We start from the raw sequence: 11592 nt of genomic DNA on the forward strand, positions 1-11592 counted from the left end.
CTCCTGTAAAGTGACTCAGTAGAGCTGAACAGATCATTGGAGGGTTTTTAAAAATTGTCATACTTTATAGACATCTTTAAGGCACTATCCCATTGGATGCTCACCCAAAGAAATAGCCACTGTTCCGAGGCTGAGCAGTTTAAGTTGTCCTAGGATGATTCTGACTTTGTGGGATTCTCAGTTGCTTTAAAGGCTGACTATAGAAGCTGACAGTGAGGCTAGGTGCTTCTACTCAGCAGAGGAGGTACACTGCTGGAGCTGACCTTTGAAGAATGAGTAGACATTAACCAATGAAAGGGGATGGGCTGGGGTAGGGGTGGAGGTGAGAAGAAGGAAGGGCAGAGAGAGGGCACAGAATTGATAAGATTTTGTGGGACATAACAGAGAAAGGAAGCAAGGGGGCTCTGAAGTTACAGCTTGGACAGTCTCATGGGTAATGAACCACCAAGACAAGTAGCAACTGGAAGAAAGCCAGTGTTGGGGGTGGGGTGTCTGTGGGAAACTGAGTCAGCACCACACATGAGGAGATGAGAGGCAGGGGCTACAGGGCAGACCTGGAAGTCACTGATGATTGAGAACATGAGAATGGCGCTCTCTCTCTCTCTCTCTCTCTCTCTCTCTCTCTCTCTCACACACACACACACACACACACACACCAGATATGTAGCTCCAAGAGAGGACACTAATAGGGGCTGGACATGGATGGAGAGAGGAACCTTCAAAGCAGTCCACACAGGAGCAGCGAAGGACAGCAGGAAATAGGTGAATCCAGAAGCCCAGGGAAGGAGGGTTATGAGAACAAGGGCGATAGAGACTCAGCTGCTGTTCAGGGAACCAGGAGTGGGAGTTCTGCAAGTATCCAGTGAGAGCAGATGCAAGAGAAGAAAGGGGAGGGCTGGCCAGGCTGTGGGGACGAGTGCCTCTTTAATAAAGGCCCTTTAACAGTGGCCTTTTAATATGGAGCTATAGGGCTCCTTTCTCCTTCCTCTCAGTGGCTCCAACCAAAGTGAACAAACCCAGGAAACAATACTGGCCCTCACTGAGCTTCTGGGGTGAGGGTTTCAACACCCTGCCCAGCACCCTCTCCCCATCAAGCCGGCCTGAGGTCCACAAGGACCTCAGTCACCCAGGAGGACACACTAAATAACACCTGATTAGTATCAAGGCATGGGATCACGGACCTGTGTCACGGACAGGTCCATATTCAGGAGCTCACTATAGCACTGATGTCACCCACTTGTCCATTTATTCATTTAGCATTTATTGGGATCTCTTATGTGCCAGGTGCTGTGGCTAACAAGATAAGTAGGCAGGGCCATACTCTTGAAAGAGCTTACATTTGGAACTGGTGTGGGGGGGAAGATGGGGTAGCTTAACAAATTTTTGAAGTCCTCCATGACCAACCCTACTACCCCTATCGCCAGGGGTAGGACAACACAAGGTAGGCTCAGGGAAAGAAGAGCCTGTTCAGAGGAAGAAAAGAGGTCAGAAGAGAAGGCTGTGAAAGAAGCAATACAGAAGGTGGCGGTCAACACAGAGGACAGGATGTGAGAGTAGGCAGAGGACAGGGTGTTGGAATCAGCAGCCCTGGCACCTTTGTGAGGGTGCCAGGTGTCACTGGCAGGTGGGTCAGAATCCTGACACCAATGGGATGAATCAGGAGTAGGGGGAGAGGACTAGAGAAACTGAGGATAAACTGTGAGAGGAGAGAGTAAGCTGCCAGGAAGAAAGGGGCAAGTGCTAGCCAAAGAAGTTTTATTTTTATATATTTTTAAATGGAGAGATTTGAACAGTTAATGTTTTAAAGAAGAAGCCCCTAGAGAATAAGTTGAGTATCCAGGTGTGGTGAGGATGAAAATAGGGCAAGTTTCCATCTTCTGGAAGGCCTGGAAGGGGTGTGTTTGTGGCAGAGGGTGAGCCTTAGACCAAGAGTGGACACTCCTCCTTCGAGATGCGAGGAATTTGGTGGGGTACAAAAATGTACCTGGGTGGACAAGAAACTGAAGAATAGGATGAGGGAAGGGAAAGACCAAGGACTCTAAGAAGATAATTTTCCTTTATTTCTTTTTTTGTTCACTCATGTGACTTCATTCCTTTGCTTTTGTTTTGTTTTAATTTGTTACACTATATGTACTTTATAATGTGAAATATTTTACAAAAATAAAAATGAAGTTTATTGGCATCCCAGACTTCTTTCTATATATACTTATACAGCTGCATACACACACGCACACACACATGCACACGCACATGCACACACACACAGAGTCATGGGAAGTTTTAAATATCTGTAAAACTAGAGAGAATATAGCAGACCCCTGTATGCCCATCACCCAGTTTCAACAATTATCAACTCATTGCTAAGCTTGTATTTATAACTCCATCCATTTTCCCTCCTAGATTATTTTGAAGTAAATGATACACTTATAGGTATCATTTTACCCATAAATATTTCATACAGCAAGAGGACTCTTTTTAAAAAGTATAATCGCAGTACCACTGTCGTAGTTAGTCCAGGTTGAGTGTCCGTAGGCAAAATGGTTGGGCCCAAAAGTATTTCGAGTTTTGGAGCTTTTTGAGATTTTGGAATATTTGCACAGACTTCCAAAATCTGAAATGTTCCAAAAATCCAAGACATTTTGAGTGTTATGTCAGTGCTCAAAAAGTTTTGGATTTCAGATTTTCAGATCAGGGAGGCTGAACCTATAACCATTAATAGTTTCTCATAATCATCAAATAACCAGTTTGTGTTCAAATTTCCCAACTGTCTCAAGTATTTTCCTGGTGTTGGCAAGCCTTTGATTATCCACGCAAGTTTCTCCTATCTCTCAGGTTTTATTTACAATTGATTTGTGGAAGAAACCTGGTCTTTCCCCAAATCTACTTTGCTGATTGCATTCCTTTAGTTTGATAAATTTTTCTCTTTTCTGTTTTCTGTAAATCTGCAGTTAGATCTAAATGTTTGATTGGATTCAAACAGATTTGATTTTTATGACAAGGTTAATTCATAGGTAGCTGTGGTCTTCTATAGGAGGCTTGTACATCTTTTTCATTTTTTGAGGCAGAATCCCACTATATAGCCCAGGTTGGCCCCAAACTTGTTGTTATCTTGTCTCCACTTCCCAAGTGCTAGTATTACAAGTGTGTACACCTGGATAACAATTCAACTTTTTGTTTTCAGTGCTGGGGATTGAACCCTGGGCCTTGCACATGCTAGGCAACCACTCTACCACTGACCCACATCCCCAATCCCAGCATGTGCATCTTGTCCTCCTTTTTAAAAAAGTATTTTTAAAATTTTAATTGATGCACACTATATATTTGATACATATGGGGTACAGTGTGACATTTCAATACATGATATAGTGTGAAATGATCAGATCAGTGTTATTGGCGTTAACTATCAACTCAGACATAAGTAATTTTTTATGTAGAGAACATGCAAAATCCTCTCTACTAGCTATTTTGACATGTAAATTAATTGTTGTCAACCATAGTTATCATATGACGTATAGAAGATTCTAAATTATTCCTCTTATCCACACGCACCCCAGTATCCATTAACCATCCCTTCTTCGTCCTCCTTCCCCAGCATACTTCCCAGGCTCTGTTAACCACTGTTCCACTCTCTACTTCTGTGAGATCAATTTTTTGAGCTTCCAGGTATGGATTTCATTCTTTTTTTGTGGCTGAAAAATATTCCATTTTGTATATATCCATCAATGGATACCTAGATTGACTCCATATTTTATCTACTCTTAATAGCATTGAGTATATACATCTCTGTAGCATACTGATTTCATTTCCTTTGGCTATATACCCAGTTGTAGGCTCACTGGATCATATGGTAGTAGTATTTCTAGTTTTCTGAGGAACTTCCATTCTCTTTTCCATAATGACCATAGTAATTAACATTTCCACCAACAGTGTATGAGAATTCCTCTCATCCTTAATGGTATTTGATTTTTTTGTCTTTTTGGTAATAGCCATTCTAACTGGGTGAGATGATGACTGTGGTTTTGATTTGATTTTTCCTGATGACCAGTTATGTCTAGAATGTGGCATATACTCTTGAGAAATGTCTATTAATGCCATTAACCCATTTCTCAATCAGATTTTTTTACTTTTTTGCTGTCGAGTTCCTTACATATTTGGGAAATTAAATTATTGTCAACTGAATAGTTTGCAGTACTTTCTCCTAGTTGTAGGTTGTCTGTTTGCCCTATTGATTGTTTTTGCAGTGCAGAAACTTCAATTTGATGTAATCCCATGTTATTTTTGCTTTCCTTCCCTGTGTTTTGGAGACTATATACAAAATATATTTGCCCAGACCAATGTCCTGAAGCATTTCCCCTATATTCTCGTCCAATAGTTTCATAGTTTTGAGTTTATCCCTCTTTTTGTGACATCAGCATTACTGATATACAATACCCTAATCCAATAGAGTTTGGAAAATTGTGATGATTTAACTATCAATTCTTCATTTGTTGCCTAGGATACACCTGTCTAGAGAAGGTTTCCTTTATCAACTCTCTGGTTATGCAGAGGTATATTTCATATAGTAAAGGCTAGATACATGTTTGATTCTTTCCCTTTATTTATCAATTGACAAAACAATGAGTTAGTTGCCTAATATCCTTTAATGGGAACCAATGAGTTTGGAGGGGTATCATTATGAACTTGTGGGTTAAATATATGTTTATTGCCCCGATCTATTGCAGTTTCTATCCTTCTGATGCTCAAATTGCCTCATCTTTGTCCAGGAGAAACTTTTCAAGTTGGCTCCTGAGTCCTTTTGACACAAACTCAATAGCACTTGAGATTTCTTTCCTTCCAAGTATGGCCATGATCTTCCTGTCTCCTTCTGTACAGTTCCTGTCCCAGGCTTGAGTGCAAACATTTCCCTAAGGAAACCAGCCAGTTTCCTTTTCATGGGAAATGATATTTGAGACCACAATTCAGCTGTTAGGAAGCTCATTACTGATATATAGGTAATTTTTTCTAAGCCTAAGAGAGATAATATATAGATGGATAATAGGGATGATAGATGATAGATAAATGATACATAGATAAATAGGTAGATAGATAGATAGATAGATAGATAGATAGATAGATAGATAGATAGATAGATAATAGAACAAATCCTGGTTTGGATGTATCCACTCCAAAATTCAGATGTTGAGAATATGATAGTATTAAAGGGTGATGATACCTTTAAGAGGTGATTAGACCATGAGGACTGTTCCCTTGTGGAGTCAAGGCCTCTTGGAATGGAATAAGATACTTCATGTAGCTTTTGGTGAGCTTGCCCTTGCACTTTTCTGCTGTGTCAGGATACAATGAGAAAGCCTAAAACAGACCAAACCCTAGTGCCTGGATCTTGGAGTTCTCAACCTCCAGAACTGTGAGAAACAAATTTTTGTTCTTTATAAATTATCCAGTTGCAGATATTTTGTTGTAGCAGCACAAATGAGTAGGATAAAATAGAAGATAAATGATAGATAGATAGCTATCCATACATGAATTTATACTCATAAGTTCATACGAATAGCTCCCATTCCAAATCAGACTTACAAGGTTTCTTTTCTTTATTTTCTCTCTTTTTTTTTTTTGGCATTACTGGGGTTTAAACTCAGGGTCTCATGCTTGCAAGGCTAATACTTGAGCTGCTCTACAAACCTGTTTTGTGTTGGCTATTTTCAGTATAAGGTCTTGTGAACTATTTGCCCAGGCTGACTTTGAACCACAATCCTCCTAATCTCTGCCTGCCAAGTAGCTAGGATTACAGGTATGAGCCACAAGCACCCAGTTTACAAGTTTTCTTAACAGCATCAATCTTACCAGAAATCAATAAAATTTCCCTTTCTCTCACACTATAATTCCCAGGCTCAACAACATCAACATAATTACTCATTTGCTATCCCAGAATATATACAGTAGCCCAAAAGTGTAAACAACCAAATGTCTATCAATTAATGAATAGATAAACAAAATATGTCTGTACACTTGAATATTATCCATAAAAGGAATGCAGTACTGACAAAACTTGAAAACATAGTGCTAAGTGAAAAAAACCCAGATTCAAAAAGTAACACACTGTATGATTCCGTTTTTATGAAATGTCCAGCATAGGTAAATCCATAGAGACAGAAAGTAGATAAGTATTGCTGGGAGTGAGGTGGGGGAAGGAGTGGAGAGTTACTGCTAATGGAACAGGTATGGATTTTCTCTGAGGGTTGATGAGTGTGTTCTGAAATTAGTGTTAATGGCTGTACAATCTTGTGAATATACTAAAAAAGAAAAAAGCACTGAATAGCACACCATTCAGTGGCATTTAAAAGAGTGAATGTTATAGTATGTAAATTATATCATAATCACAATCAAGAAAAAATTTAAGCTTGTGGAATGGCTCAAGTGGTAGAGTGCCTCCCCTAGCAAGCATAAAGCCCTGAGTTCAAACCCCAGTGACACAAAAAAAAAAAAAAAAAAAGAAAAGAAAAAATTTAATGTAATGCTGTCTGGAAAGCTATTAATCTTGCCTGAGATTCCCTACAGAGCTAGGGAAAGAACTAGCCTTCTAGACAGATCTAAAGAGACAGTGAAAGAAAGAGTTATGGTTTAATTTTACTCAATAGCCCCCCCCCATCCCTTCAATACAATGGTTACACTTGTGGGGGCTCAGCTAGGACCCTTTACACAAAACAGAAGTGATCAAAGTGTTAAGAAGGATTGGAAGACTTCCAGATTCGGCCCTTACATGTAAAGAGCATAGAGTCTGCCAGACTTATCTTTTCAACAAAAAGGAAAAACTGAGTAAACTGGAAACCAGCAGCCTATCTTGGACCCACCTAGGAGCTGAGTCTGTAGGGACCAGACACCCTGAAATCTAGAGACACAGACAAATCAAGAGACACATCTGAGAGCCACTTACACAGAGCAGGAGCCATGGAGCATAAACTGGTAGAAGACTTAAATGTCTTACATGGTAATTTTGATGAATTCCTGGAAGGTGAGTGTGAACCAGACTGAGAGCAAGAAACTTCTGGAACCCAAAACTTTTAGAGGGGTTCTCACACTTATGTGGGGTCTACCTCCAGTAATCCCACAAGGTTTTCATTGTAAGAAAGATGCCATCCTGGCTCTGGCAGAAGAAGAAAAGCAGTTATCATTGTGAAATACACCTAGCGTATTCTGCCTAATGTAGACTTGCTCTTTCCAGACAGTATTACATTAAATTTTTTTTTTTTTTTTGGTGGCACTGGGGTTTAACTCAGGGCCTCATGCTTGCTAGACAGGCACTCTACCACTTGAGCCATTCCGCCAGCTTAAATTTTTTCTTGATTATGATATAACTAACACTATAATATTTACTCTTTTAAATGTCACTGAATGGTATGCTATTTAGTATTTTTTAGTATTGTATGTGTTAAGAGCTCTAACATAGACACAAGAATAGAAAAAATAGACAACAAAAGCAGAAAAGTAGTCAAAACATGAGCAGATGAGCAATTTATGAGGAGAGATGGAAATTCTAAGAATTTTAATATGCTAAAGATTAAAACATCCTATTATAAATGAAGAATGTCTTCAACTTACTCATAGTAAAATCAACACAGCTGAGGAAGGAATCAGTGAGTTTGAAGGTAGGACTGCAGAAATTCCCAAAAATTGTGAAATAATTTCACAATTTTGAAATATGTAACATAGTTGGTATATCAGAAGAAGAAAGAACAACCTGGCATGGTGGCTCATGCCTGTAACCCTAACCACTCAGGAGACAGAGAATGGAAGGATCATTATTTGGGGCCATCTCAAAAAGTTAGTGAAAGCCCATCTCAATCAATAAGCTGGGTGTGTTGGTGTGTGCTTGTCATGCCAGTTATGCAGGAGTCACAAATAGGAGGATCACAGTTCAGACTGGCCTAACACTTGTGAAGCTCTGGGTTCCATCCCCAGCACTGCAAAGTGAATAAACAAAAAAGGAAAATGAGAAGTCAATTAATGGGTATAAAAAGGTGTGTTTAAGGATATAAACAGTATTTAAAGGTATAAGGAGAAATGCTAGAGATGTAAAAATCTTATAATAAGTGAAAAAAGTCTGATGGTAGAAGAGAGACTGGCAGTATTCGGGAGAAGATGTGGATGCATACTAACTTTTGGGATTATACTCAAGTCAATACTTTCTATTTGAAGAAAACAAGAATTAATTATATAAATTAAACTAGTAAAATAACTTTAAAAACACTAAACCTCTAATGTCAAAGCACACTAAAAATCTTCCAAATCATCAGAAAATGCATGCACAGAACAAAATACAGACAACTGAAATGCATAGTAGAAAGATTTTTAGAAGAAATAAAATATGGAGTATAACATAAAACATAATTTTAAAAACTAACACCAAATATATCTGTTGCCATCAATAAATTCAAATGGAAAAGCTAACTTTTTTTTTTCATTTTTCTTTTATTATTCATATGTGCATACAAGGCTTGGTTCATTTCTCCCCCCTGCCCCAACCCCCTCCCTTACCACCCACTCCACCCCCTCCCTCTCCCCCCCCCTCAATACCCAGCAGAAACTATTTTTCCCTTATTTCTAATTTTGTTATAGAGAGAGTATAAGCAATAATAGGAAGGAACAAGGGTTTTTGCTGGTTGAGATAAGGATAGCTATACAGGGCATTGACTCACATTAATTTCCTGTGCGTGGGTGTTACCTTCTAGGTTAATTCTTTTTGATCTAACCTTTTCTCTAGTACCTGTTCCCCTTTTCCTATTGGCCTCAGTTGCTTTAAGGTATCTGCTTTAGTTTCTCTGCGTTAAGGGCAACAAATGCTAGCTAATTTTTTAGGTGTCTTACCTATCCTCACCCCTTCCTTGTGTGCTCTCGCTTTTATCATGTGCTCAAAGTTCAATCCCCTTGTTGTGTTTGCCCTTGATCTAATGTCCACATATGAGGGAGAACATACGATTTTTGGTCTTTTGGGCCAGGCTAACCTCACTCAAATGATGTTCTCCAATTCCATCCATTTACCTGCAAATGATAACATTTCGTTCTTCTTCATGGCTGCATAGAATTCCATTGTGTATAGATACCACATTTTCTTAATCCATTCGTCAGTGGTGGGGCATCTTGGCTGTTTCCATAACTTGGCTATTGTGAATAGTGCTGCAATAAACATGGGTATGCAGGTGCCTCTGGAGTAGCCTGCGTCACAGTCTTTTGGGTATATCCCCAAGAGTGGTATTGCTGGATCAAATGGTAGATCGATGTCTAGCTTTTTAAGTAGCCTCCAAATTTTTTTCCAGAGTGGTTGTACTAGTCTACATTCCCACCAACAGTGTAAGAGGGTTCCTTTTTCCACGCATCCTCGCCAACACCTGTTGTTGGTGGTGTTGCTGATGATGGCTATTCTAACAGGGATGAGGTGGAATCTTAGCGTGGTTTTAATTTGCATTTCCTTTATTGCTAGAGATGGTGAGCATTTTTTCATGTGTTTTTTGGCCATTTGAATTTCTTCTTTTGAGAAAGTTCTGTTTAGTTCACGTGCCCATTTCTTTATTGGTTCATTAGTTTTGGGAGAATTTAGTTTTTTAAGTTCCCTATATATTCTGGTTATCAGTCCTTTGTCTGATGTATAGTTGGCAAATATTTTCTCCCACTCTGTGGGTATTCTCTTCAGTTTAGAGACCATTTCTTTTGATGAACAGAGAAAAGCTAACTTTTTAAAAAGACAATTTGTGGGCTGTGTCACACAGTGAAGTTCACCCTTTGCAGTAGTGAGTGGATCCAAAACATGGTGACATAGGATAGAGATAGATAGATATAGATGATAGAGATAGAGAGCAATGTTCTAGAAAATATAAACAAGAAGGAAGCAAAAAACATCACTTTATAAAATTCAAAGTAAATGGATCACAGGGCAAATAAGTGCAGCTTATGATATAAACTATGAAATTAAGACTGCACCACATTTCTTCACACACCAAATACCATTCAAATTCATAAGCAAAAGCACAAGAAAAAAAGAAGAGGTAGAAATAGAAGTAGGAGACATTATCTCTAGTTTACAAAATAATCAGGAAACTCACAGAAAGTCCAAATAAAATACTTTAGGCAAATTTAATGCATTGACCTATACTTAACCAAAGCAGCTAGGAATTATCTTTTCAAGATCTATATATCATACATAATTCTATAGTCACAGTGCATGAAAACTAAAAGTCAATAATAAAACTGAGAAAACAAAAGCCATTCCAGCTGTGTAATCAAAGAGAAAATGGAAAGGTTAAATTTGAAAAATGGCAATAAAGAAAACACTTCATATTTCAACTTATGAGATATGACTAAAGTAATGCAAAGAAAGATGCATAGCCTAATGCATTGATCTTATAAGTAATATAGGATGAAGATAAATTAATTCATTATCTTACTCAAGAATTAGAAAAAGAACAAAGGAATACATATAGTGACAGCAGAAGGAAAAGCTAAAGTAAACACAGAATTTAATGTATTAGAAAGTTAAAGAGTTCTAACAAATTAAAAGGGATTTGTAAAATGAAAAAGAATCTTACCAAGAAAAAAGCACAAAATAATAAAGAAGAAAAATAATCTCAGAGTAAAATAATTATGACTTTTATTTATTCAGTTTTAAAAATAAATTTTTAAAGAATATATAGAATAAATTTTCAAAGAAAATATGAATGCCCAATATTCACCTTAGAAAAGGGAGAGAAATCTAAATAGATCAATTTATAGGAAAAAATGGTTTTAAAAACTTAGCTAGGTGTTTTCCACCAAGAAAGTCTCACAGGCTCCCAGTGGTTTTAGAAACAAATACTTTAACATTATTTTCCTAGAACATTAAAAATACAGCTCTGAAAGTCCATGTAAAAATACCAAGTGTTCTGGAGACCTGCAAGATGGGGGATGACTTAAGCACAACACTTTTGCAGGTGAAATACCAAGGCAAAAAATCTCACTGAACAACAAGCAGACCTAAACAATGAAGAAGAATATAAAACAGGTCATGGTAATGGGTGGGCATTAATGGGAGGGGGAAGATAAATGAAAGTAAAGGTGAATATGGTTGATGTACTTTCTATACAAGTATGAATATGGAACATTCAACCCTGTTGAAATCACCATAAGAAGGGAACTAAGGTAGAAAGGAGAAAAATGGAAGGGATGAACTAATTTGGGGTATAATACACATACATATGGAAATGTCACAATGAAACTCCCTGTATAACTATCATAAACAAAAAACAGCTTTAAAAAAATGGACAAGAAGGTAAAACAGTTCCTGTCCAGAGGCTGGTTCAAGTGGGAGGGGGCATTACACAAGGAAAGGGTGAAGGAGGGTGAGTATGTTGTAAGTACGATATATTCATGTATGAAACTGTTCTAAGAAGTGAAGGAGGGGGAATAAAGGAGAAAGATGGAGGGGTGAATTTGACTAAGATATACTGTAAGAACTTTTGTAAGTGTCACAAGGTATCCCTGTACAACTATAATATGCTAACAAATAAAATTTTTAAAAGATGGGAGATGAGAAGTATCCACCCTTTGACTCTGAATAAAGAGTCA

The sequence above is a fragment of the Castor canadensis genome, chromosome 8 (genome assembly GCF_047511655.1).
Source record: "Castor canadensis chromosome 8, mCasCan1.hap1v2, whole genome shotgun sequence".
Lineage (NCBI taxonomy): Eukaryota > Metazoa > Chordata > Mammalia > Rodentia > Castoridae > Castor > Castor canadensis.